The sequence below is a fragment of the Gymnoscopelus braueri genome (assembly GCF_963280865.1).
Source record: "Gymnoscopelus braueri genome assembly, chromosome: 20".
NCBI classification, from domain to species: domain Eukaryota; kingdom Metazoa; phylum Chordata; class Actinopteri; order Myctophiformes; family Myctophidae; genus Gymnoscopelus; species Gymnoscopelus braueri.
Window position 1 is genome coordinate 16,672,722 of NC_137622.1, and position 27,227 is coordinate 16,699,948.

Below are 27,227 nucleotides of genomic sequence, written 5' to 3' on the forward strand. Positions count from 1 at the left end.
ACAGGTATATATATATGCAACAATGTTAATTTGCTACTCTCAGGGCAGATTCTCAATGCTGGTCTCAGGGCAGCTTAAATGATATACAACAAATTAATTTGCTGCTCTCAGGGCAGCTTAAATTATATACATACAACAACATTCATTTGCTAATCTGAGGGCATTTTCTCAATGCTGGTCTCAGGGCAGCTTATCCTTTTACAGGTGTGTGTGTGTATATATATATGCAAAAATGTTAATTTGCTGCTCTCAGGGCACTTTCTCAATGCTGCTCTCAGGACAGTTTAAATTATATACATACAACAACATTAATTTGCTTCTCTGAGGGCATTTTCTCAATGCTGCTCTCAGGGCAGCTTAAATGATACACATACAACATCATTAATTTGCTGCTCTCAGGGCAGTTTCTCAATGTTGGTCTGAGGGCAGCTTATAGCCTTCTAGAGGTATATATATGTAACAATGTTAATTTGCTGCTCTCAGGGTAGTTTATCAATGCTGCTTTCAGGGCAGTTTAAATGATATACAACAACATGAATTTGCTGCTCTCAGGACAGTTTCTCAATGCTGGTCTCAGGGCAGCTTATAGCCTTTTACAGGTGTATATATATAAAACAATGTTAATTTGCTGCTCTGAGGGCAGTTTCTCAATGCTGGTCCCAGGGCAGCTTATAGCCTTTTACAGGTGTATATATGCAACAATGTTAATTTGCTGCTCTCAGGGCACTTTCTCAATGCTGCTCTCAGGCAGCTTAAATTATATACATACAACAACATTAATGTGCTGCTCTGAGGGCAGTTTCTCAATGCTGCTCTCAGGGCAGCTTAAATGATACACATACAACATCATTAATTTGCTGCTCCGAGGGCAGTTTCTCAATGCTAGTCTCAGGGCAGCTTGTAATCTTCGCAGGTATATAGATGCAACAATGTTAATTTGCTGCTCTTAGGGCACTTTCTCAATGCTGGTCTCAGGGCAGCTTATAGCCTTCTACAGGTATATATATGCAACAATGTTAATTTGCTGCTCTCAGGGCAGTTTTTCAATGCTGCTCTCAGGGCAGAATAAATGATATACATACAACAACATTAATTTGCTGCTCTCAGGGCACTTTCTCAATGCTGCTCTCAGGGTAGCTTATAGCCTTTTACAGGTATATGTATGCAACAATGTTAATTTGCTGCCCTCGGGGCAGTTTCTCAATGCTGGTCTCAGGGCAGCTTATAGCCTTTTACAGGTATATATCTGCAACAATGTTAACTTGCTGCTCTCAAGGCACTTTCTCAATGCTGCTCTCAGGGCAGAATAAATGATATACATACAACAACATTAATTTGCTGCTCTCAGGGCACTTTCTCAATGCTGGTCTCAGGGCAGCTTAAATGATATACATACAACAACATTACTTTGCTGCTCTCAGGGCACTTTCTCAATGCTGGTCTCAGGGCAGCTTTTAGCCTTCTACAGGTATATATATGCAACAATATTAATTCGCTGCTCACAGGGCACTTTCTCAATGCTGCTCTCAGGTTAGCTTAAATGATATACTTACAACAACATTAATTTGCTGCTCTGAGGGCAGTTTCTCAATGCTGGTCTCAGGGCAGCTTATAGCCTTTTACAGGTATGTATGCAACAATGTTAATTTGCTGCTCTCAGAGCAGTTTCTCAATACTGGTCTCAGGGCAGCTTATAGCCTTTTACAGGTATATATCCGCAACAATGTTAATTTGCTGCTCTCAGGGCTCTTTCTCAATGCTGGTCTCAGGGCAGCTTATAGCCTTTTACAGGTATATATCCGCAACAATGTTAATTTGCTGCTCTCAGGGCACTTTCTCAATGCTGGTCTCAGGGCAGCTTTTAGCCTTCTACAGGTATATATATGCAACAATATTAATTCGCTGCTCACAGGGCACTTTCTCAATGCTGCTCTCAGGTTAGCTTAAATGATATACTTACAACAACATTAATTTGCTGCTCTGAGGGCAGTTTCTCAATGCTGGTCTCAGGGCAGCTTATAGCCTTTTACAGGTATGTATGCAACAATGTTAATTTGCTGCTCTCAGAGCAGTTTCTCAATGCTGGTCTCAGGGCAGCTTATAGCCTTTTACAGGTATATATCCGCAACAATGTTAATTTGCTGCTCTCAGGGCTCTTTCTCAATGCTGCTCTCAGGGCAGAATAAATGATATACATACAACAACATTAATGTTCTGCTCTCAGAGCACTTTCTCAATGCTGGTCTCAGGGCAGCTTATAGCCTTCTACAGGTATATCTATGCAACAATGTTAATTTGCTGCTCTCAGGGCACTTTCTCAATGCTGCTCTCAGAGCAGCTGTGCCCTTACAGCAGAATGTGCCTTAAGAGCTTGTAGCTATGTTTGAAAATGATTAAAAACACTGTAATTCAATTTAAGGCAGAGAAGTTTCACATGTTAAATTAGCAGACTAGCTATGGTAACATTCGCTAGCTACAGTAGCTAACATTACCTAAATGAAATTAGCACCTTGCTAAGTTTGTTAGCTAGCAAACCTTAGCTTAATGAAAGTAACACTTGCTAAATTTAGTTAGCTAGCAGACGTTAACATATTAATGTTTAAAAGTTGTAGTGGAGCTGCAAAATAAAAAAATCCAATGAACCCAGGAGCAGTAGGCTGTAAGCAGGCTGCACAGCCAGGAGAGTCTAAAATTGTGCTGTCTACCACTTTTTCTCCAATTTGTAATGAAGAAAAGAAGATTGTCCAAAAATACTGGTATATTCTATCCACTGATCCTGCTATAGGTCACGTCTTTAAAACGCCCTCAATGTTTGCACATAAACGAGCTCAAAATTTAAGAGATTCACTGGTCAGAGCAAACTGTTACGTACCTCCTAAACATTTTATGTCAGACCCACCTACAGGTAATTTTCCATGTTCAGGTTGTCTTCAATGTAACGCTATGATAAAGGGGTCACAGTGTTACACCCTCATACTGGCAAAAAGTAATTAATATTAAGAGTAGAATTACATGCAAAACGAAATATGTGGTCTACCTGTTGAAATGTCCATGTGGACTCTGCTATGTAGGCAAAACAAAGAGAGAATTGAAAATAAGAATTGGTGAACACAAATCAAATATTAGAAATAGGGATGAGAAATCTCCAGTAGCGAGACACTTTAATTCAGTAGGGCATAAGGTATGTTCTTTGAGGTTTCAAGGCATTGAGACTGTACATCCTTTAAAGAGAGGTGGTAACAGGGATAGGCTTCTCCTACAAAGAGAAGCTCTTTGGATATACAATCTACAGACAGAACACCCCAAGGGGTTAAACGAGGAACTGCTATTGGGCAGTTTTTTATAAACGTCATGAATTTGGAATTGGGGTCGAGTCTTATGTCTGAGATTGTGCATTCAGAGAGGTGTACGTTTATTATTAATTGTTTATTTCTTTGACTGTTTTTTGTTGTTTTGTAATTTGTATTTGCATTTATTACTGCATTCCTGTTTATGACAGAAAGTCAAGGGAGTGTACTTACATGAACTGTATTTTAATCTACTGGTATTTGACTATTTTTATATGTATTGGATCAGAGTCCCCCAATCAAAAGGGGTATAGGGATTTATGAGATAAATAACTGTATGAACGAGCCTGTTTTTAGACGGACTGATTTCTATGTTGCACCCTGGTCCCCCTATTTAACAGTCCCCAAATGTTTGCATTACCATACACGCTGAGGAAGGCTTGACGCCGAAACGCGTCCGTGTGTGCTGTGTTGTCCGTGCATATGAATTAAAAGTACCAGAAGGACTTCGGAGTGCTGGCTATTGCTTTATTTACTGTGAATCTTTGTGAGCCGTGCACCCGCAAAACTGCACCATATACAGACTGAGAGTGCTCGTTGTTATTTTCTATCGTAAGCAGGCTGTAAGCATGAACAGAAGTGGAGCAGAAAGCTGCAAAATTCTAAATTCCATTGATATATATATATATATATTATAATGTAGGAGAACATATAGACAGAATAGTACCACACCATTTTTTTAAATTCACTGTATTTCATGAGCTGTCTAAAACAGATTATGGTTTGCAAAGGTTAAAAAGTGCAGAAAACTGCCAACAACCCAGTCACACTACTGAGGTCAAGGATTTTCTTATCGAGAGAAGTTTATGGAGTATCTGCTGCCTGCAGCCACACTGCTGCAGCTTACAGTGTTTTATTTCTCTCTCTCTCTCTCTCTCTCTCTCTCTCTCTCTCTCTCTCTCTCTCTCTCTCTCTCTCTCTCTCTCTTTCTCTCTGTCTCTCTCCTATCCCTCTCTCTCTCTCTCTCTCTCTCTCTCTCTCTCTCTCTCTCTCTCTCTCTCTCTCTTCTCTTCCTCGCCATCAGGTAACACATTGCCATGTGCTGACATGATAATTATACACATTTCCGCCTCCATATTTTACTTCCATTTCCTCCTATGCAGCCAAGCTTGAACACATACTGTCAGTGGAGCTTCAATGGGTGAGCTTCAATCACCCACGACCACCAGTCCTGAGTGCTATGACAATGATCATTTTTAAAAACCTTGTCCCAATACATTTTACAATATTACACACATAATATATACAAAACAACACAATATTATTGCTCAACATTTTTAAACAGACATTAGGAATACACAAAAGGACGCTGTATACTGTAGTTGTCATTAAGCTACCTAAAGAGGCGCCTCTTGTCTACTCTAAGGAAAGTAAAAATAATTATGTTATGAACATTTTCTGACTCACTTTCCATCACTAACTTGCTCTTTAACTACTTACACCCTAAATACTTCCTGGACTGGAGTGTTTCCGTCTACACCAAATCTCTTCTCCCAAAATAGACGATCTGCAAGCTCACAATGTGTAGCGACGCGATGCGATGTGAGCTTGTAGATCGGCTATTTTTGCCAATGTTCGCCCCAGAATGGGGATGCAAGGTTATGGTTCAAATGTTTTAGGGACAGTGCGTAACGCAGGTATGCAGGCTGGACACATTCTGTAGAGCACAGGAGATTCTGCACTTTCTACACAATTACAAAAACAAAACAAAAAAAAACTGCTAGCTTATCTCTATGAAAGTACTGGCCTATAGGATGGGGAGATACTGTCACGCAAGTTTACTGCAGAGATAATGATTTCGCCATCAACACGCCACAAAGAGAGAATACAGTTACTTCTGCCTGTACTGTACCTCTGACTGTACCTGCACTGGGAGGAGCATCTCTCACAGCTTCCTCTCTTCTACATCCAGAGTGACGTAACTCAAAATATTTATCAGGGGTAGCTGATATTGTACATTTGCAAAGATGAAATCTACACTAGGCCCACCATTTTTTATGTTTTCACATCGCTAATGCCATTTGCATAATGGTCAAGGTATACTGTAAGCTATATCTTTAAGTACACTATGTTCTGCATTACTATACAATTTACTATATCGCTATGCTTATAATAGTTGAGTATATGGTTTCACAACCTTGTATGCATATATCTGCATACATTTGAACAAAATGCATAAATTTGAAATTAGAATATCAAAGCCACTACAATATGTAGAAACCCATGAAATGTGTGAAATGTATCTGATTTGCTGTTTGTAAGACACAACTTAACTAAGCTTCAGTTAATATGGCTGATATTCGCTTTTCAATAATAAAAATTTGTAAGAATACTGGCGTTATGAAGCAGAAACTACAGGAGCCAATTTCCACCCCTGAATAAAAGTGTACATTTGTGAGAGAAAAACATATTCTGTGATACTTGATTTTTTGCTCATTTGATTTGGCTATTTGTCTCATTTGTTTAAGAAAGTAGGTAGCTGATATATTGCACTTTTACCTTAGCGCTAGGTATACTCTTGGTTGCCTGTTTTAGCAGAACATTCTGGTGATTAGTAGTTTCGTTCCCAACCTATGTTGAATGCACTTATTGTAAGTCGCTTTGGCTAAAAGCGTCTGCTAAATGACTGTAATGTAATGTAAATACTGTATAGTCAGAATTGTGAAAACAGCAGCTTCCATAACAAACTTCAAGTAACTGCGGCACAGAAAATAAAGTAATTGAGGATATCAGGTGATGAATTTCTTTGAGGTTAAAACAGTTGTGCAGAATATAGTGAAAAACAGTATCAGACATGGTGTGATATGTTTGTGTTAATCTATGAGGAGTGATTTTGTTGAAGGGTGCAGCGTTGATTCCTGCTAATGAGATATCCAGAAGGTGGTGAATTATTTACTGTTTTGTTGGCAGGAGTTCTGGGCAGGGATGAAAGCCCTGTTGACGCCCCAGGAGAGCTGAAGGGGGCAGGGAAAACTACTAGCAGAGCCTGCCCTCCACCACACTGGGCGCTAAAAAGCTAGCTCAGAGCTGTTAGCAGGCTAACAGCAGTTTGTTCATTAGCAGCCCCTTGCTGGCTGACAACACCCCAGTCAGAGTCAGTTAAAAGCGGGCCAACAGTTTTACAGGTGGCCTCATGGCTTATGGGAGGAGAGGAATCATTAGGTTAGTTTGCATCTATACTGTAGCAGGACACTTCATGGCAGGAGGGAAGGAACCAGTGTGTCTCATGCCTGCAATCTTTGTCTGCTAGCAATGGAATAGGTGTTTTTTTGATTGAAATAGTCACATTTTGTATTCTTAGTCAGGAAAAGACATAAGAACAGTGCAAAAAGCTGATTTACTTCCAAATTACCCTCTGGTCTAAACAATGTTTTCTTGTTTTTTGTTCACCTGGTTAGATTTCAGCTGCAAAAGTTAGCAAAATGTCTCTAAATAAATGCTGTGTTTCTTTCCCTGTCGCTGCTCGGCATCAGCCTGTCCACACTAAACAATTAAGAACTAATGAGACTAACACCATTATTGGCCCGGAACGCTGGCGTAGCGGTCTGGGCACCTAGGCTCCAAAGTAGCCTGACAGTGCGTCGCGGGTTCGAGTCCCGATCCCGACGGCCTTTGTTGCATGTCCTTCCCCATCTCTTTCCCCATTTCCTGTCAAGACTACTATCCTATCAATAAAGGCATAAAAAACACAAAAACAGCGAGTGTAGGCTTCAGCCTGTTCTCGTCCTCTCACTGGAAGTGTTGACTTTCTATCTGTTCTGTTATAATCTCTCGAGAACAGATTCCAAGCTGCGCTACTGCATCTGTCGAGAGGGCAATTCAGAAGGTGTGAACGTTGGCCTACAAGTGGGCGGGCCTTAGAGCGGATGAGATGGATTTTAGGGCACTGGGTCAAAGTCTGAGCTACTGTACTTGTACTACTTTGATGTATGTACACATCCATGTATGGATAAATACAAGCATAGATGCATACAGATGCAGAAAGTACTTCACCTCTTGAGACATCTACATTATCCCCCAAAAATAATATCTCTGTAATGCGATTTTGCACATGAGTCTTGGACATGAACATGAACCTTTATGAATACTTACCCTGGTTTAAATTGGGAAGAAAGATCAAATCCACCTGCCACATCAAAAAGGGAGATTTTTAATTACTAAATGTGTAAATGTGTGATAGCAAACTTGGAATAGTTATCCAGGTATATTTCATTTCCCCCTCTGAGCTCAAATTCCATTATCTTCGTCTCAGGAACTGTCAGCACATCAAGATTTCACCTCATGCTTAATAATCTATTTAGACATGTTGACTGTTGGGGGAGGTGGGGGAATTAATCATGCAGAGCTTTTCGTTGTCTGTGACAGTCAAGTAAACTGCACTTTTACATCCTCTGCCAGGCTGTTTTTACCACTGAACCAGAAAAAAAGCAGGGGTATTTCATTTTCTTCTATTGTTAACAAGTCTGCAGTTCCATATCACTGCCTTTAGCAAGCAATGTTCTTTGACCCTGTCGAGAGCCATCCGAGCCCTACTACAGTAGATCTGCTCTCAGAATAGCCTTTAATTGAGAGCCAGAGGGCAATAATGTTATTGTAGTCTACACAAACATCAACCTTTGGTTAAATAAAGAACATTTATAGAGCTTCAGCTTACAGTGGAATTACTACAGAGGCAGGGGAAGTTCTTCTGTCATTATTACAGCTACGTTTGTGTTCCAAGGAATGTACAGCATCTTCTAGCAGTGTATTTCAGAAATATTAAATCGCAAGTCCTATGTTAAGATGGTCCACTGCTAACATTAGACATTCTAGTCTCAAGTGTCAATTTTACAATGTACAATTTAGGCGTTTAGTAGATGCTTTTATCCACAGCAAGTGGCACCAATGCTAAAATGTTGTTTACCAAGCTCCCACTCTCTCTCATGCCATAAAGCTGTGTGTGCTGTGTGTTATCCTAAAGTTAAGATGCTGAAATTTTCCCATCTAGAGGTTAGGTCTAGCTACTGTCACTCAAATTACCATGGTGTTACTAAACGGATAAGAGGATTTTCTGTAATACGTCCCCTGGTCTAGAGCACTTGTTTAACAGTCTGTTTAACCTCTCTCCTGCTCTTTGATGCCAATATGTATTTTGTTCCTCATTTGCTACTGCCCCTTCACTCAGTGTCCACATCACAGGGGAAAAACAATTACACGTTTCACTTGCGTTATTCAATAATTTATAAGAGACGATAACAAACACCAGTGAGTTTCCTCAGGGACCCTTTCCTTTCTTCCCTTTTCTGTCAGTTTGCATGGACCATTATCTGGATTCTCTCTCTCTCTCTGTCACTGCCGTTCTACCCCTCTCTGGTTCTCGCCTTGTTGCCTGGTGTCCTCCAGAGCATGTAAATCTTCCCGGTAAATATTTCATCAGGGGTTGAGCAGGGTTTCCCTTTCTCCTGCGAGGTTAATGGAATTCTAAGCATGTCGTCGGTTTACTTTAATTAAATCAGGAGGGGAAGCTCCCAGCGTAGACTTGCATTCGCTGACTTACGCAGCGCTGTGCTTTTCAAAGATACCGGAGGAAAGGCTGCTGAGATAATAGATATGAGAGTGGATAGTAAAGGTGCTCAGAATAGATGTAAGTGTGTTTTGTCCCTAAGCAGGTCATTAAAGAGAAAACCTTGGCTAACGGCTCTAAGTAGCAATAGAATACGGCAGGGATGAGTGTCTTTTTGTAAGAGGCAATTAATAGAAGTTTTAAAGAGCACATAGCGGCTTCAAAATTCACGGTTGCCATATTAACGGCCATAGTTTATGCAGTAGAAAAAAACAACGTGAAACTCTCTTACGTGTATGTTAACCACAGACCTTATTTTCTTCATAAATCGAAAACCCAATGGAAAATGCATTGGAAATGTGGTGAGGGAACCCAGCGCAAACTTAACTTTGGGGATTTAGGACTACAAACTGCAACACTCTATTGGAACACAAAATACATATTTTAGTCAGCTGTTCTATGGAGTCTTTCCAAACCTATTAAAGAACAGACAATTGACCGACCACGTTCATTGAGGCATTCAGAAATAACATTGTATAGGGTTGTGTATTGGCGGGTACATGTAACTCACAATGCAATACGTATCCCGATTCAGGAGTTACGATGCAATACGTATCCAGATATGATACATTTGCCAATACGATGCACATAACCAAAATGCCACAAGATAAAGCAAAAAGAAATCTTCCCAATGTGGGCTTTGAGAAAGGCAGGGGCTATAGCTTTACTTTCACTGCCATTTTTCATAGGGGTCAGACCTATGTTCCCTCAGTTTAGGGTCGGGATTGGGGTTGAGGTTAGGGTTGGGGTTAGGTGGATATGGGCCTATCGTATTGGTACGATACAATATGAGCATCACAGAGACATATCCCAATATTATATATATTTTGAGCACAGCCCTAGCATTGCATTGTTTGGCACCATGATAAACAAACGCACAACCTATTAATATGTACGCATGTCTCCAGTGAGTGTTACACAAACTGCTGAGAGGTGAGTCTTATTTTTTTCTTTGGGACCCATGTGTGTCAGATTCTCCTACGGGCTGTCAAAAGTGTGACAAGAGTTGACCTGTGATATGATGAGGAGAATCCTAATCTCCCCAAAATCGCCCCTGGTCATCCATTTTCAAGGCCACAAAAAGGTGAGGGGAATGAGAAGAAGCAATTTATGGGGGGATATTCAATTGGTTTTATTTTAACTGAGAATAATCCAATAAGGACAGTTTTCATTTCTAAATGCCCCACAGCAGGGACCAGAAAATAAAATAAAATCCTTTTGCGGACCCCTTGGGACAGACAGAAAAGAACATCAGAAGAATAGTAAAACTGCATAATTACACACAAGTGGAGAGTAAGTTTATGTGGAGAGGGACCATGGTGGATGATCTGATGTTAATGGCAGAGAGCTGATCTGAGGTTGAGGAGAATAAAAGAGGAACAGCATAGAGCCATGCAAAGAGTAGAATAGAGTAGAATATATGTACAGTATCTACCTATATAAAGGAGAAAGCTACTTCCGCCGCTGACGCCACACCCACTCCATGCATTTGGACCTCTCGCCGCTGACGCCATACCCACAGCATTGATTTCGACTAAACACAACAACTACATATGTAATGTCACCACAACACCAGCCACAACGTGCGCGCTGAATTTACGGGTGGCGTAGGGTACTTCTCATTGCTCACTACACATTTTCCACCTCGCAACATCATTAATTCTACTCACCACATTACGACCACACCGGACGGGGAAACACCTTCGCATCGTTTACCGTCAGCACAACCGAACGCTGACGGCCACAGCCGAAACAACACGAAGCGGCGGCCATTGAAATCAGCCGTCTTCGCTCGCAAAAGTATGTAAGGGATAATGCATGGGGACGTAGTCATTATTCACATTTAAAGCCCTTCAGGGCGATTAACTAGAGGTTACGAATGTAACCCCGGTTTTAGTAGGTTCCGAGTTTACTACTCACTATGGGATATCAGCGCCCTCAGGCGATGAGACAGAGCAACACACACGCTCCCGGTGCCAATACTGATTGGCTAAGGGTATGTCACGAGTCCGGAAGACCCGGGAGTATAAAGCTCCCTCGTGACGTAGGCTCTTCCTCTTAACATTCTCCTCTCTGCATGCCAAATGCGCACAGAAAGGGGTGTCTGGTGAGTAGTAAACTCCGAACCTACTAAAACCGGGGTTACATTCGTAACCTCTAGTTTTACCACGGTTCTCCGTTTACTACTCACTATGGGATTCATAAACCCCCCTTGAGGTAATGAGCCACACAACCCTGACAACCCCGCACGCCCCTCAGCTCCTAGGTCACGTCCCCCCCGGACGTGACCTAAGACCCCCAGGCCATAGGTCCACGACCTCACGGGGCTGGGGTGCGGGATAGATAACAAGAGTAGGCCCTGACAGACTCTAGAGTCTGCCTTATTCACTAACAGGCAGACACAGTCCGCCTCATAATAATGAGGAGCAGGGCCCTATCCCCAAGACACAGCCCTGCTGGTCCCAAGGAAATCTAAAGAGGAAGTCGGAAGATATGGAGAAAAGGCCCCAAGCCTACTCCCTATCCTCCACTGACCTGGAGGCAGCAGCCACACCCAGGACAGCGTGCGCCATTGATGACGCCGCCACGTCCAGACTGTAAAAGGCCGCAAAAGTCGACGGTGACGACCAATTTGCAGCCGCACAAATCTCCTGGATCGAAGCTCCCTTGTAGAGAGCCCAGGACGTAGCCATGCCTCTAGTAGAGTGGGCCCTCAGACCCCCCGGGACAGGGACACCACTACTCACATAAGCCAGCTTAATGGCATCACAGATCCATCTAGAAAGCGTCGCTTTGGTGACCGCCTTCCTCTGAACCCCCACGCCAAAAGAGACAAAGAGTTGTGTCGATGAGCGACTGGCCGCCGTCCTCTGGCAATAGAGCTTCAAAGCTCTCAGAGGCAATGTAACCGCCTGTCCTCCGCCGAAGCGAAGGGAGGCGGATGAAAAGCCACCAATTCAACCGGATCTGGGGCCACCACCCCGGTCTTTGTAACGAACGCCAGGTTTGGTTTAAGCAAAACCCTCCTGTCGTTGTTCAGAAAATTCATGCACTCCGGGCTCACCGAGAGCGCATGCAAGTCACTGACCCGTTTTGCCGTGGACAGGGCCACCAAAAGGACCGTTTTTAGACTAATGACCTTCAGGTCCATAGACTCAAAAGGCTCGAACGGGTGACGGCACAGTGCCTCCAGCACCACCGTCAAATCCCAGACTGGGAACAGTGGCCTGTTGACCGGTCTAGCTCTTCTGGCGCCGTTCATAAATCGGCGCACGAAGTTATGCTGACCCACCGTCTTGCCATCGTCGAAACCTAGGTGGCAAGCCGAAATGGCAGCCAAATACACTTTCACCGTCGAGAAGGATAAACCCTGATTTAGCCTTCCCTGTAGAAAAGTAAGAATGCTGCCCACCGGGGCCTGGACAGCCACCACCACTGGTGACTGCTCCAGACACCAAGATGCGAACATATTCCATCTGACCTCGTAAGCTTCCCTTGTGGACATGGCCCTCGCACCCTGGATGGTAGCCACCACGTCAGGGGGGAGGCCACATGAATTCAAATTCGCCCTCTCACGGGCCAAACCCATAGGTCTAGGTCCTGAGGGCGCTTGTGGAACAGCTCGTTCCCTCCCTGCCTCACCAGGTCTGCCCTGGGAGGGAGGGGCAGAGGCGTATCGTAAAGGAGCGGAGCTATCTCCGACCTCCACGTGCCCCATGCTGGAGCCACCAGCAACACCGACAACCCCTGGAGCCTGACCCTCTCCAAGGTGGGGAGGATCAACTCCATTGGCGGGAAGGCATAAAGCAGTTCGCTCGGCCAACTGTGTGCCAAGGCGTCCATGCCCATGGAACGGTCCCCCCCTCTTCACTGAGAAGAACCGATAACACTTCGCTTTCTCTTCGGAGGCAAACAAATCGACCCGTGGGCGACCGAATCTGCGCCATATATCCTTCGCCACTACCGGGTGGAGTGACCATTCCCCGTACCGGAGACCGCCCCTGGACAGCAAGTCCGCTCCGAAGTTCAGGAGGCCCGGTACATGAGACGCCCGTATGGACGCGAGCCGTGACTCGCACCAAAGCGTCATCTCGCGTGCTAGACCATCCAACACCAGGGAGGTCAAGCCTCCCTGCTTGTTGATAAAACACATGGTTGTCGTATTGTCCGTTCTGACCGCGACATGACAACCCAAGATCTGTGCCTCGAAATGTTTCAGAGCGAGGAAAACCGCCAGCAGTTCCAGGTAGTTGATGTGAGCCGACTGCAGTGTCGGATCCCACAGTCCCCTGGTCCACCTGCCCTTGTGGACGGCACCCCACCCAGTCAAACTGGCGTCCGTGGTGATGACCTTCCACGAAATCACAGCTCCTATACTGACCCCCTGGGACAGAAAGGCTGCTTGTGACCATGGTCTGAGTGCCTCCACACACCATGGAGACACCATCACAAGCCGACGACCTGAGGTGGGTGGGATCCGAAGGGCCCTCAGCCACCTCTGAGCGGGTCTCATGTAGAGCCTGCCTAAGCGGATTAAGTGAATGGCTGAGGCCATGAGACCTACTGCTTGCATGCATTGTTTGTAAGTAACATTCCGCCCCAGGCGGAAAGATCTCACACAAGCCAAAACGCTGTCTATCCTCTCCTTGGATAGACGTGCTCTGAGCGTGTTCGAGTCCAGCGAGATTCCCAGGAAGGTGGCCCGCTGGGACGGAACCAAAACGCTCTTCTTGACGTTGATTGTGAAACCCAGTGACGTCAGATGGGAGATGGCCACGGCCGTGTGCCGTGCCACCTCCTCCTCCGAGCCTGCGGCTATCAACCAGTCGTCGATGTAGGTCGACAGACGGATTCCCTGTCTCCGTAGTGGAGCAATGGCCGCGTTGGTACACTTCACAAACACCCGTGGGCTCAACGACATACCAAAAGGGAGAACCATGTACTCGTACACTTCCCCTTCGAAGCCGAAGCGCAGGAATTTTCTGTGCGGGGGATAAATTGGGATGTGGAAGTAAGCATCTTTCAGATCGATACTTGTCCACCAGTCGCCCTGACGCACCGTGCGTAATAACTTCACGGTCGTTAGCATTTGAAAATGAAAAACCCGCAGGAACCTGTTGAGTCCCTTCAGATTCAATAAATATGGGTCTTACGCCCCCCCCCTTTCTTTTTCACCAGAAAATATTCCGAATAGAACCCCAGACGGTTCTGATCCGGAGATAATTTCTTTATCGCGCCCTTGTCTAGAAGGGAGGCTACCTCCTCTCTTAAGGTTTTGGCCGCTTGGCCCGACGCTCGAGTGTACAATACCTTGTCTGTCATGGGCGGCTTCCTGGCAAACTGCAGTCTGTAACCCTTGTGAACGGTGCGCAGCACCCAAGGGGACGGCTTGCAAAGTTTCCATTGATCCAAGCATTGAGCGAGAGGCTTGTTGCTGGATGCTGCCGTCGTTAGTTTCACTGGTCGTGAAACCGTGACCATGGGAACCGGAGACGCTAAAACTCTGCTCAGCGGAGCTACAGCTGTGGAGCTCGCTAGAGACAAAGGAGGTCGCGTCGATCCTGACGTTCTGCGTGAAGAGATCACGTGACCTAGTGCGGAATTGTTCCACACTATTCCCTTGTTGCCTACAAGGTCCGCCGCCATCTTGTCTAGGCCCCTCGGCCTGACTAAAGGAAGAGACGGATCCGCCTCTACTGACGGAGGCACTCTGTTGCCCTCCAGAGGCTGGCGTGACACGGTGCACGGCAGGCTGTAAACATTGGGGTGACCCTCGACCCGCGCCGCCATTTTGTAAACCTTCCTTCTCACAGTGGGCCTCTGGCGCCCTCTGCTGGATGGATGGTAAAAATGGAAATTTTGGCGTGACCCTTGTACATTGGCGTTTAGAATTAGCAATGGATTTAATACCTTTGTCTTGTTCATAGCATGCACAGTATTCATCCCAGCAGCGCTTGGACAGTCTCCAAAGGGACTGTCCAAGCGCTGTGGGCTTATGGTTGGAGGGCATTGATACGGAGGGGCCCCCCCAAGGGGGGTCCCTCCGCATCGCCGCTCTGAGGCGGGTGAAAGAATGAGAGGTTTTGTATTTTTCAGAACATTTATTTGAAACACACTTGACACACAAACACCCTGGCAAACAACATGTGGACAAGTTAAAACAGCAGAGGCCTGGCTCTGTAACACTGTTACTTTCTGTCGCTTGTTTTCCGTCGGGGTCATGAAAAGGCCAAGTCTTTTTCCCGAGGTGACCAGGGGGGCTAATCCCCCCCCACTCCGTCCGTGTGGATGTGGGGGGGGCAGCCGAACAACCGGTAACACCGGGGGGCAAATGTCAAACACGCTGCCCGCGACCACGTCCTCTCCCGCCGCCGCGTCGAGTGGATCTGGGGGAAGAAGGGGGAGGGGGGGAGCGGGGATCCTTGCGACGGACGTCGCCGACTCCCAGCTACATGGGCCCTTCCACTCTGGTGGGACGGGCTGAGGAGTTGCGGGAGCTGCCGCTGGCGCTGGATTGGCGAGGCGAGGAGAGTCTCCCCCTTAAGGCAGACCTCTCCTGGCGGGGTCTGCCTGGTTGGGGAGACCTCGGGGCCAAAAGACCCGCCGCTGCCTCTTTCCGGGCCCTCGCCGACTCCGTGGAGTCCTTCAGGTACTTTTCTGCCCCGCAGAAGAGGTTACCTGCTGTGAGTGGAAGGGCCAGCAGCTTTTTCTTTGCGTCGATTTTCTGCGCGACTTTTGTGAAGGTGGCGAGGTCGAGCCACCGCACCCTCTCGATGGTCGCCAACACCCGGCCGGTCCAATTGATGGCGTGTTGGGTGCAGGAGATGGTGAGCTGGTTCAAGCGATGCAGCTCCTTCGCGTCATCGCCCCATTTTTCCTTCAGCTCCGCGAGCCGCACGGCAGAGGAGCCCTGGAGGATGGTGACGGCGTTGAGGGTCTTTGCGACCTGTCCGGCCGCGGCGTAGGTCTTTTTCAACGCCGCGGAGGATTTTCTCAACTCTTCATTGTAGAAGGACGGTGTGGCGCCCCCAAGCACCACCGTACCTGACTGCATGTCCTCCAGTCCTTCTGCCAGCACCGGGTGCATCGGAGGGACTTCGATCAGCCCCAGGTCCCTGGCGGAGATTAGGTCGATGGGGAAGGCTAGCCTTTGCGGGTCTTGATGATCCCCCCAGGAGCTCATCAAGGCCGTCTTGAACCCATATGCTTCAGGGAGCTTCTTGGACTCCACCACCCGTGTTGGTGGAGCCTCCAAGCCCTGGAAACCTACTGCAGTAGCGGTGGCGTTGCGGCTCTCCACGGGCTGCACCAAACCGCACCTGGCGATGGCCCGCTTAAACACCGCCGTTACCGGTTCGACGACCACTTCTTCGACGGTTTCGGGGTTTCCGCCTTCCCCGTCGGCGCTCGCCATGGACACCTCTTGGACCTCCTGGTATGACGCGAGGTCCAACTCGTCCTCCAGCTCCTCGAAGGCCAGTGACTCCTCGCTGTCGGCCAGCGAAGCAGCCCAGTCGTAGTGTCGACGGGGGGAGGTGGAGGCGCTGCTAGTTAGCTGCGGCGGCGATATATGTGCAGCGGCAGCGGCGGAGGGTGGCGTCAGCGTCGTCGCCGCTAGCCGCTTCATCTTCGGCGTCGGCACCGGTGGGGGTCCCATGAGTGTCTTCTCGGGCGGCACTCCTGGGGTCCCTGTGCCGGTGGCGGCGGAAGCTCCGGCTGATCGTCCCTGACCCGGCGGACCAGGGTCTCTACCCTGTCCAGCCGGGCGTCGAGCTGCTGGCTTGTGAAGGACGAGCACCCTGGGCACTCGTCCCTCTCGCCCTGGCGCTCCTTAGCGGTGAGCGCATGGTCGACCCCCAGGCAGTAGATACAGACGCGGTGGGGGTCGTCTGCGGCGACGAGGAGGCTACAGCTCGGTCGTCCGCAGGTCCTCGGTGGTTCCATTCCTGGTCTGGAAAACACAGCGGCCTAACTTGGCTAGTAGCACCTAGCTAGCTGCTACCAGTAGCCTAGCCGCTGAATGAATGAAAAAGCTACCGGCTATTTTCAAGGACCAGGAAAAGAGGAAAACTGAGAGGATAGTCAAACAAATAATACTTAATAATAAGTTCCGGGAGAAAACTTATTCTTGTGTGTGAATTTCTGCGCATTCGCTTGCAGAGTGGAGAAAAGAGGAAGAGCCTACGTCACGAGGGAGCTTTATACTCCCGGGTCTTCCGGACTCGTGACATACCCTTAGCCAATCAGTATTGGCACCGGGAGCGTGTGTGTTGCTCTGTCTCATCGCCTGAGGGCGCTGATATCCCATAGTGAGTAGTAAACGGAGAACCGTGGTAAAACCACCATTATCCCGCTTATTACACGGCTACTTAATAAATACATCAATAAATTTACCCAAAAGTAACAACAAAACCAAGTATTTCCTTGCTTACGGCAATGAAAGTATTCCATAAGTATTGGGCTGGGCGGACAAGTTTGCCTCGGAAAACAAATGACACAATGAAAAACAAATCGCCCCTAAACACAGTCGCCCCGGGCCAAATCCGCCGGTATTACAGGCAAATCGCCAGTATATAGACTGGGGGGCGACTGTGTTTTGGGGCGACTTTTTTTCCATTTCCTCATTTGTTTTCCGCGGCGCAGATGAACAAGAAAGTGCAGTGGATCAAATAGAATCACTTTTCGGTCATTGCATCGTCTATTTCTCACTTCAAATGTTTTCCAAAACATTCTTGAGAGCAACGTTTAGTTGTAAATGACATTGGTTGTTTGTTTACATGGCTGTCATGTTGGATAAAGCATAAAACCAAACAGCGCAGGTTCAATCTCTCTGCATCGCCACAACAACAACAGAAGAAGCACGTCCTTCGCTTCACCCCCCCCTCCCCTCCCCTCCTCTTGCTTACCTTTCTGTTCGAACCACGCCGTTGCTTTCACTTTATCACACCACACTCACGCTAATATGTCCGTCATTCACGTGCCATGTACATCCCAAAGACCACCTACGATCTACACCAGACTTTTCAAAGCGCGCGTATGCGTGGCGCGTACAGCGCGTTTGTTTAGATCCAATTGATATCAATGATAGCGGCTACACCAGCCGCGCGGATACGCGAGTCCCGCATACGCAGCCTTTAAAATAGGACTGGATCTAAAAGTGCGTGTGAGCAAAAAAAAAGTCTGTTGTGTTTCCATAGTTTACTGTGTGTGTGTGTGTGTGTGTGTGTGTGTGTGTGTGTGTGTGTGTGTGTGTGTGTGTGTGTGTGTGTGTAAGCACCGCAGGTTAAATCTCCGCACAGACATCCTTCCACTATGATCGTCACCCAGCCAGCAACAACAACAAAACAATCTTATGGCCTACCTTTCTTTGAGGTCAACTGTGAAGAATAACATTGCAAAAATAGTTCCAATCCAGTGCGTAACACACAAACAAAAACACCCACGACGTAGACCTAATAATAGAGCCCCGTGAGCGGCTAGCGGGCCGGCCGCCCGACCTCTAGTAGAGAGATATAGTGTAGAATAGAATATAGAATATATACAAAATATAATTCGAGCCACACATAGGGGTATCCGCCATTGTCTTGGAGCTACAAACAACACAGGTATCAGCATTGCGTATGTGAGATGGATTGTATGTATCTTTTTCTGACCTAGCACAAAAATCTAGTTAGATATTGTAGTGCAGGGAGAGACCTGCAACAACCATCATCTTATGAAAAATTAAGACGGCATGTCCAAATGTTCTTCTTACAAGTTCCCGAGGCACGAAAAGGAGCCAAGCAAGAAGCACCTCCAAGTTTGCACCTCCAACACACTCACGCAGCATTGATTCCCTTCCCTTATTCGCATATATTAGGGCGTGACATCGCGGCACTGTAGCTTAAAAGATGTATAGAGAGTAAAAAAGAGTAATACAAAATCGAGAGTAGAATAGATTAATTGAATTTATCTATTACTATATAAGCCTGCATATAGTGTAAAGTAGATATACTGTAGAGTAGAATATGTACACAGCAGTGTAGAATATATTGTACAGAAATTCCGAAGTTATGATTTTCTATACTACAACTATCAAAAATATGACAATATGACATGGAATCAGGCATGCGACATACAACTTTATTATCTTTAGATTATTTCATTCGCACAACAACAAAAGCAGTTGACATATTGACATATTAGGTGTGAACCTACGTTACACCGCCAATCCGACCGATTTGTCAGAGTCCTGGTGACGGGGGCCTTGTCAGAGGTACCCGTTGTACCTGTCTGTGTCCCTTTTGTGCCCATATATGGAAATCTCTGTATCTGTCTGTCTGCCTGTGTCCCTTTTATGCCCAGATATGTAGATCTCTGTATCTGTCAGTCAGCCCCTCCCAATTGACGTTTGGCACGTTCCATGAAGGGGTCCTCTGAAGCTCAAACCCCAAATCTGGGACCATTTGGTCTATCACTCCCCAAGTGCGTTAGTGACTCACTGCGGATTGACTCAGTGCTGATCATGTGTACAGTATATGTATATTTATTATGTTTATGTGGAAGTATTCAAGTATGTTTGTACAGTGGTGTGCTGTATGTTTATTGGTCTGCATGCTTTTGTGAGTATGTTTGTATGTAGGCCTATGTGTGTATTGTGATGACCCATGCTGTTATCTTGTGTTTGCTATGTGATTCAGCCGTCTCTCTTTTTACTCTGCAGGGGGTCATTAGTGTGACCTGGAACACCTGATGTACACAGTTTTCCTATAGGTTCTATAGCCGGTTCTTTGCGTCAACATCATTGACGCAAAATTAGCTGGAGGCAAAACAAAGGAATATTGGATTGGAGGCAATATGAATCACCCCAGAATAGTAGCAACATTCTGTGGTAGTATAGGCTAGGCTAGCTATTCAACTACTGACCATGTCATACAGTATAGCTGGGTTGTTGGATTCCAAAAATAAAGGAGAATGAATTAATGAGAATGGCTCCCACTTGAGAAATGATCCCATATAAACGTCTCCAGGCTTTCCTTGTCTAGAGACCGGCTACTATTGCACACACAGATACTCACATCCTTTCCGTATTTGCGTTGGCATGGATCTATATTGATTGTTCATAATATGAACAATCAATATAGATCCATGCCAACGCAAATACGGAAAGGATGTGAGTATCTGTGTGTGCAATAGTAGCCGGCTAAAAGCTAAAACAACATAACCAAACCAGAGCAAGTTGTCTGTCGAGAGGAGCAGAGAGTGTTAGGTTATAGAACCTATATATTATATAGGTTCTATAACCTAACACTCTCTGCTCCTCTCGACAGACAACTTGCTCTGGTTTGGTTATGTTGTTTTAGCTTCTTTACACAACATGCACACAACATGGTAGTCTTTGAATAAAAGCAGTGAACATTAACAAATTACAATTATGATGATGGAAATATCTCCGTACAGTCAACTCTTTCCATTGTCATGGAACATGGACTTTCCTGTCAAGGACCTGATACTGTACGTCCACAGAGACAGCCCACATGTTTAGTTTACCTCAATGCCCAGGCTACTCAGGGAAAGTAACGGATACGTTCACAGAGAGGCTGCCACGACCATAGGCACTTAGGCAGCCATCATATTGGCCCAATATCTCTCTAGTCTTTTGATCTTATGTTCTTGTTTGTCTTAGATTTTGCTCTACCTGCTCCAGTGTGTTTTGATCTTTTGTCATTTTGGATTATTGCCTGCTCCTTTGGTCTTCTTTGCCAGCTTTGCACTGCTTTTATGTGTTTGGCCTCAGCCTGCTTCACTTATGCTGTAAGTCTGTCCCACTTGACTTGTTTTGCTTGTAATAATGACACCATTGTACTTGAACTTGCTCGGCCTCTGGTTATTTGCCCCTGGGTCCTATTCTCCCATAGCAACAACTCTGTACAGCACAGTGTCCTAACCTATAACTTCAGCCATGTGTACATTATTGTTTCGACATAATAGATACAGATACACAAGGAGCAGAATATTGAAGAGAATATCCCATACACTAAACCACAATTTTGTGATGATAATTTTTTTTGGTGCTTTCAGAAGAGTTGTGTTCTGTTAATAAGTTCTTCATGCACTGTAATAGTCAAAGGAACACGATGGTGCACAGGGGAACTGAATAAGCCACTATAATAATGTGAAATTATGGTGGCAATGCTAAATCATTATCAATCATATCTGATTAGCACCCGGGGAGGCTATATTGTTTCAACTCCGCTGGAGATGATACAGAGTATCTCTGTCTTGTAGTTTCTCACAGGGTGTTCCTGGCAGAGCAGCAACTACTTCATAGTAGTCATGTTCTGTTCCTTTCATTGCTCCATTAATGACGCTCTCTCTCTCTCTCTCTCTCTCTCTCTCTCTCTCTGTCTCTCTCTGTCTCTCTCTGTCTCTCTCTCTCTCTCTCTCTCTCTCACACACTCTCTCTCTCTCTCTCTCTCACACTCTCTCTCTCTCTCTCTCTCTCTCACACACACACACACACACACACACACACACACACACACACACACACACACACACACACACACACACACACACACACACACACACACACACACACACACACACACACACACCAGAACTTTGTCCGATTTATTCGACCAGCAACTTCCGAAATCAGCTGCTATGAAGTGTGAGCCTGTGTGTGCGTGTGTGCGTGTGTGTGCGTGTGTGCGTGTGTGTGTGTGTGTGTGTGTGTGTGTGTGTGTGTGTGTGTGCGCGCGGTCTTGGGGACTGGATGCTTGCTTACTGAAGCTGCACATCAGTCTTCCTTAGGATTCCTCCTGGAGGCTATAATGCACTATTGATTTAGCTAATATGTCTTCTCCCTGTGCACAGGAGCTTGCTATATAACGGCCTGTATCTCCACATATACAGTAGGACCAGTGATATTGTGAGTCAAAGAAACCCTCTCCCACAAGCAAGCACAGGAACACTGACTGTGAAATGAAACACAAGCTCAGAGATAGAAACAAAGGCTAAAATCTGATTGTGTAGACTGTGCAGGTACTATAATATATTCCAGAATCAGCTGGTGTTGGATAATGAAGTTTATTATCTGTCTTCCTCTCAAGAAATGGCATGTCATATTGCAGCGGTCCCCGGTGAGCAGAAATCTCTGCCGAGCAGGCGGAGGTGGTGCAGCGAGCTCAACTATCACGGCTCAGCCTGGGGCTTCCGGCAGCTTTTCTGTTATTTTAAATAAATTCCACAAAGAGTACATAGGTCCTGGGCTGTCAACGTATACGGTGGAATCAAACACCAGCCATTTATCCCTCACTCCCCCGAGGAAAAGTGATGAAAGCCACCGCCGAAAAGGTCAAACTCATGTTAACAGCTGACAAGTCGATGTCTTTAAACCGGACCTGTGGTGAAGTATGAGCTTCTAATCGTACGTTTACACATGGGGATGTGCAGACTTTTCTTTCCTTTTTTGGTTTCAAGTTAAATGAACAAATACAGTGGAGTAAAGTAACTAAGTACTGTACTTAAGTACCATTTTGTACTTTACTTGAGTATTTCCAATTTTCTGTACTTTTACTTCTACTCCACTACATCTCAGAGGGAAATATTGTACTTTTACTACACTACAATTATTTGAAAACTTTGGTTACTAGTTACTTTGTAGATATAGATTATTTTTACAAAACATACATTAACCACTTCAGCCCTGTATACATTTCGGCCATTTGAAAATAGCCGATCTACAAGCTCACAATGAGTCGCGATGCGACGCATTGTGAGCTTGTAGATCTGCTATTTTCAAAAGATGTTTATACATTTGAAAACTTGTGAAATGGGACATTCTGCATAATGAGTTCTTTCTACTTTTGGTACTTTAACTACATTTTGATACCAATGCTTTTGTACTTTTACTCAAGTACATTTTTAATTCCGGACTTTTACCTGTAACAGAGTATTTCTACATTGCAGTATTGATACTTTTACTTAAGTAAAAAATGTGAGTACTTTTTCCACCACTGATCAGATATGAGGATATAAGGTGGTCAGACCTGGGGAGTAGTTATTTTGTGGACGTGTTCAGTCGTCGTGCTCATCTTCAGAAGACAAGCTGGTTAGTAGTGACATGCCATCAGCTCATTACAACCTATATTATCTCCATGTCTCATCTGCATTACACCAATTAATGGAACAAAGTGGTTACACCACATCCAAACCACTGGGAATGAATTAAGATCAAACGAGTACACTGACGCTTGGCTGAAGCAGTGTTCTGCAGCTTCAGCCATGCTATAGGGTAACACAATCAAAGGACTTATTTTTTTCATATTTCCCACTGGTAAATTCATCAAAGTTCAAATTCTCACTTATGATAACGCAACACCATCGCTGCTCTCCAACTGTGAAAACAGACGGAGGGGGAGCCAGAATATGAATGGAAAAATCCCAGCCTTCATTGTGTCCCAACCAATTAGCATGACGTTGACAATTTCCTCCATAGATGCATCCCAAGCGAACTGGAGGCGATGATGAGAGGCGGGGAATCCTCTCAGAGCATGTCGGAGGGGGGGGGTGTGTGTGTGTGGGGGGGGGGGGGGGGGGGGGGGTGAGACGGAGGATGAGAGAGAGCCCAGTGGAAGCAGCCTGGAGGAAGGGGTGGCCCGCTGACCTTCATTAGTGAGCTTCAGCTAGCTGTGTCAAACAGGACAAGGCTTGTCATGTGATAGTGGTTTGCCTGCCCCGTGGAGAGATGGGCGGCAGAGACAAATTGGAGCCAAAGGAGATGAGTTTGATATTACAACTCTTGCTAATAACCCATTAAGACCTGCGGCCGATTCTACAAAATGTCTTATAAAAAAAAACTGCTATATCAGTGGTTCTCAAACTTTTTCATGTCAAGGTCCAAGGACCTTGTATTTGGCCGCGGATCCCCATCTCAAAATATGTTGTTCCAGGGACCCCCAGAAGCAAAGATTTTAGTTACAAATATTCGCTTTAAAAATATATATACTGTATTCAAAGATTTGCACACATTTTCACGATTAGATTTTTTTTTGCAGATCTACAAGCTTGTAGTGCAGCACTCGGTGCCGCGCTACAGTATGAGCTTGTATATCTGCTAGTTCCCAGTCTTAATGGGTTAAAAGTGCAAGGAGAGGGGGAAAAGAGAAAGATATACAAGAAAAAAGGGGAGAGAAAGCGAGAGAAAGGGAAAGAGCAATGGGGAGAAAGAGAGATGGATAAGAACCAGGAAGAGAAAAACATGATGTTTACAAGACAACGGCGACACATCAGATGTTTGTTTCAAGTCGATTGCTTCGGTAAAAGTTTGAGGGAAATAAAGACATTAATGAACAAGCTGGTCGGGAGGTAAACAGAATAAGCCTTGTTTGTTGTCAGACACAGTTAAGGTGACATAAACAGTTATTCAAGCAAATAAAACAAACACCTGGGCTTTGGGAATTACAATATGGTCTCTACACGCAAAGAGAGGGTCAAGTATCACTGGAGAGCAATAACAGCTCTCGTTCCTAGAAAAAGAACCATATGGCGGACAAGTGTGCGTGCATGGTTGTTTTCGACCTGAACACTTGCCTGAAGCAGAGTGTTTGTGTGTGTGTGTGTGTGTGTGTGTATGGGGGGGGGGGGTTGATGAGCTTGCAAGAGAGTGTTGTGGTGTTGTGGGATGTGGTAGTGTTGTGTTCTGGATTAGTAGTCTTGGGATCTACCCTGCCAGCAATGTGGTTCAAAGGATCATGCGATCTCAGTCCATTGTTCCGTGCAAAACATTTGTCCCTAACAACAACCAGTATAAAAACTGCAGGGTGGATTGGAGCTTACAGTGCTCTTTCTTGCTCCCTGGACGATGAACCTTAGTGATTTTGGTGACCCCGTGGCCTTTCTTCTAGGTCAGATTTTTCACTTTCACACAAGATATCACAAAATCGAGTAGGTAGATTGAATTGATCCCGTTGAGAACTGTTATTTTTTCTTCCCCAAAGAGATGATTACGTTTATGGTCAAAAAGGTCAAGGTCACAATTGAGAGACATAGAACATGACCTGTTGTTCTGGGTAGGGTTTGCACCTCTGCTGTGATACATATAATACATTATACTCTGTAAGTTGTTGTTGATGTTGGTGTTGTTTTTGTACCTCAATTTTCTATGTTTCTTGATTCCTTTGGGTTTGTTGTTATAGGAAATCTCTTTTTACTGATCCCGAAATGCAGGCTCATATGAAATATTACATGTTTAATACATACCTGTAGCTTGACTGTCATGTGTACAACTATACATGCTGACAAATAGCCCTGTTTGGGAGAACCACTCATACAGACCAACATAATTAATTTCACCTTCTCATTGATGTGTCAAAACAGACAGCGTATCAGGCTAAGTATGCATCTCCATTAAAAAATCATGACCCATCTGTGTGTTTGGCTGAAATTGAGCATGATATCAGCAGTGACTATCATCTTATGCTTAATTAATGAGTTATTGCCTGCTTGCCAACAGATCACAGCACTACAAAAAAGGCTAATGTCAAGTAGATTACTGTTGCTATTACTTGACTTATCAGTTTAGTTGAGCGCATTAGATAATAATATATCCAATATTTAGGTTTAAGCTTTATTAGCTAAATTGTAAGTTGTCTCCCTGTGTTATTATGCGTATATGCTACATATCGATGATGAAAAACTAAAATACATAATTTGTTGTTATTTAGATCAAATTACTTATTCGGCAGATGAAGCAGCTGGCAAATTATACTGATGTGAATTGTTTTGCAGCAATGCAATTCTCTTGAAAATAAAGTAGTGTGATGGACTGCATTTTACTCTAGTCTTATATCTACTGTAAAAGGTTGAATATGGAACAGAGAAAGACACAGTAGCTTGCTCTAGTGTCTCTCCTTACCACACACCACCCAGATTACGGAACGGGTCTGTAGGGCAATTGTGCCCTGGGTCCACTGGACATGGGGTAGTCTTATTACTTATTTTGTTTTATGCATCCTAATGTCATTGTATAATTGTGTTTCCTTTGCTTGATGTTCTGGGTAATGCACATTGAATTGCCTTGTTGTTGAAATGTGCAATACAAATAAAATGCCTTGCCTTGCCTTGCCTTGCCTTGCCTTGCCTTGCCTTGCCTTGCCTTGCCTTGCCTTGCCTTGCCTTGCCTTGCCTTGCCTTACCTTGCCTTGCCTAGCCTTTCCTAGTCAGGCGAGTCACAGACTGGCCTTCATCAGGGCATCTTGTCCTGTTTTGAGTATCGTAGAGAATTAACTTGATGGCTGGTAGTTTTATCTGATACAACTTAAACTGATATCTTGCAGCATTTTAAAATAAATGAGTAATTAGACTAATTATTTCTCTAAGTAGATACAGATAATAAATTAATAATACATTCACAGTGAAAATCTCTCAATTACATTTTTTACTGTTTTAGCAAACATAGATTGGTGAGGCTGTGGGGCTATGGGGATGTGTGTGTGTGTGTGTGTGTGTGTGTGTGTGTGTGTGTGTGTGTGTGTGTGTGTGTGTGTGTGTGTGTGTGTGTGTGTGTGTGTGTGTGTCTGTGTGTCTGCGTGCGTGCGTGCGTGCGTGCGTGCGTGCGTGCGTGCGTGCGTGCGTGCGTGCGTGCGTGCGTGCGTGCGTGCGTGCGTGCGTGTTGGGACTCAAAACATTCATTACCCAGGGCCCCGTAGGGGGTATGATTTCAGTTGACTCTGTCACAACTGATCTGTGATTTAACAGTCACACAGAAACATTCAGTCAACATGCTAAGTATTACTATAAGTAGCTGACCGGACAAAGGAAGTTTAATACACAGGTTCATGCAAACAACCACCCCCTGGGCTCTACCTTGATACAGAAAATCCACTGACAATCGGATTTCATCCCACGCAAAGATGCATGTACTGTACTGGAAGCATTGCACGCACACGCACACTCACCACACACACACACACACACAAACAAACAAACACACACACATGTCAAGTTACTGCAGACTGCAATGAGCCTTTCAGGAGAGAAATCATCTGCTCACTGAGAGGCGATTAGGGCTCCCTTCGGTCGCCATGGTGTTACCGATGATTGATGTGATTAATAAAGTTGTCGTTGTCATGGCACCCTTAGTGCTGCTGAATGCAGGCCAAGAGACAGAAAAACAGGAGGGAATGGAGAAAGAGAGTAAAAATGAGATGGAGAGACTACAAAAGGAGAGTGAAACGGCAAGAAATTAAGAAATAAGGAAATAGAGAGCAGGGGAGCAGAGGGAGAGGGAGATG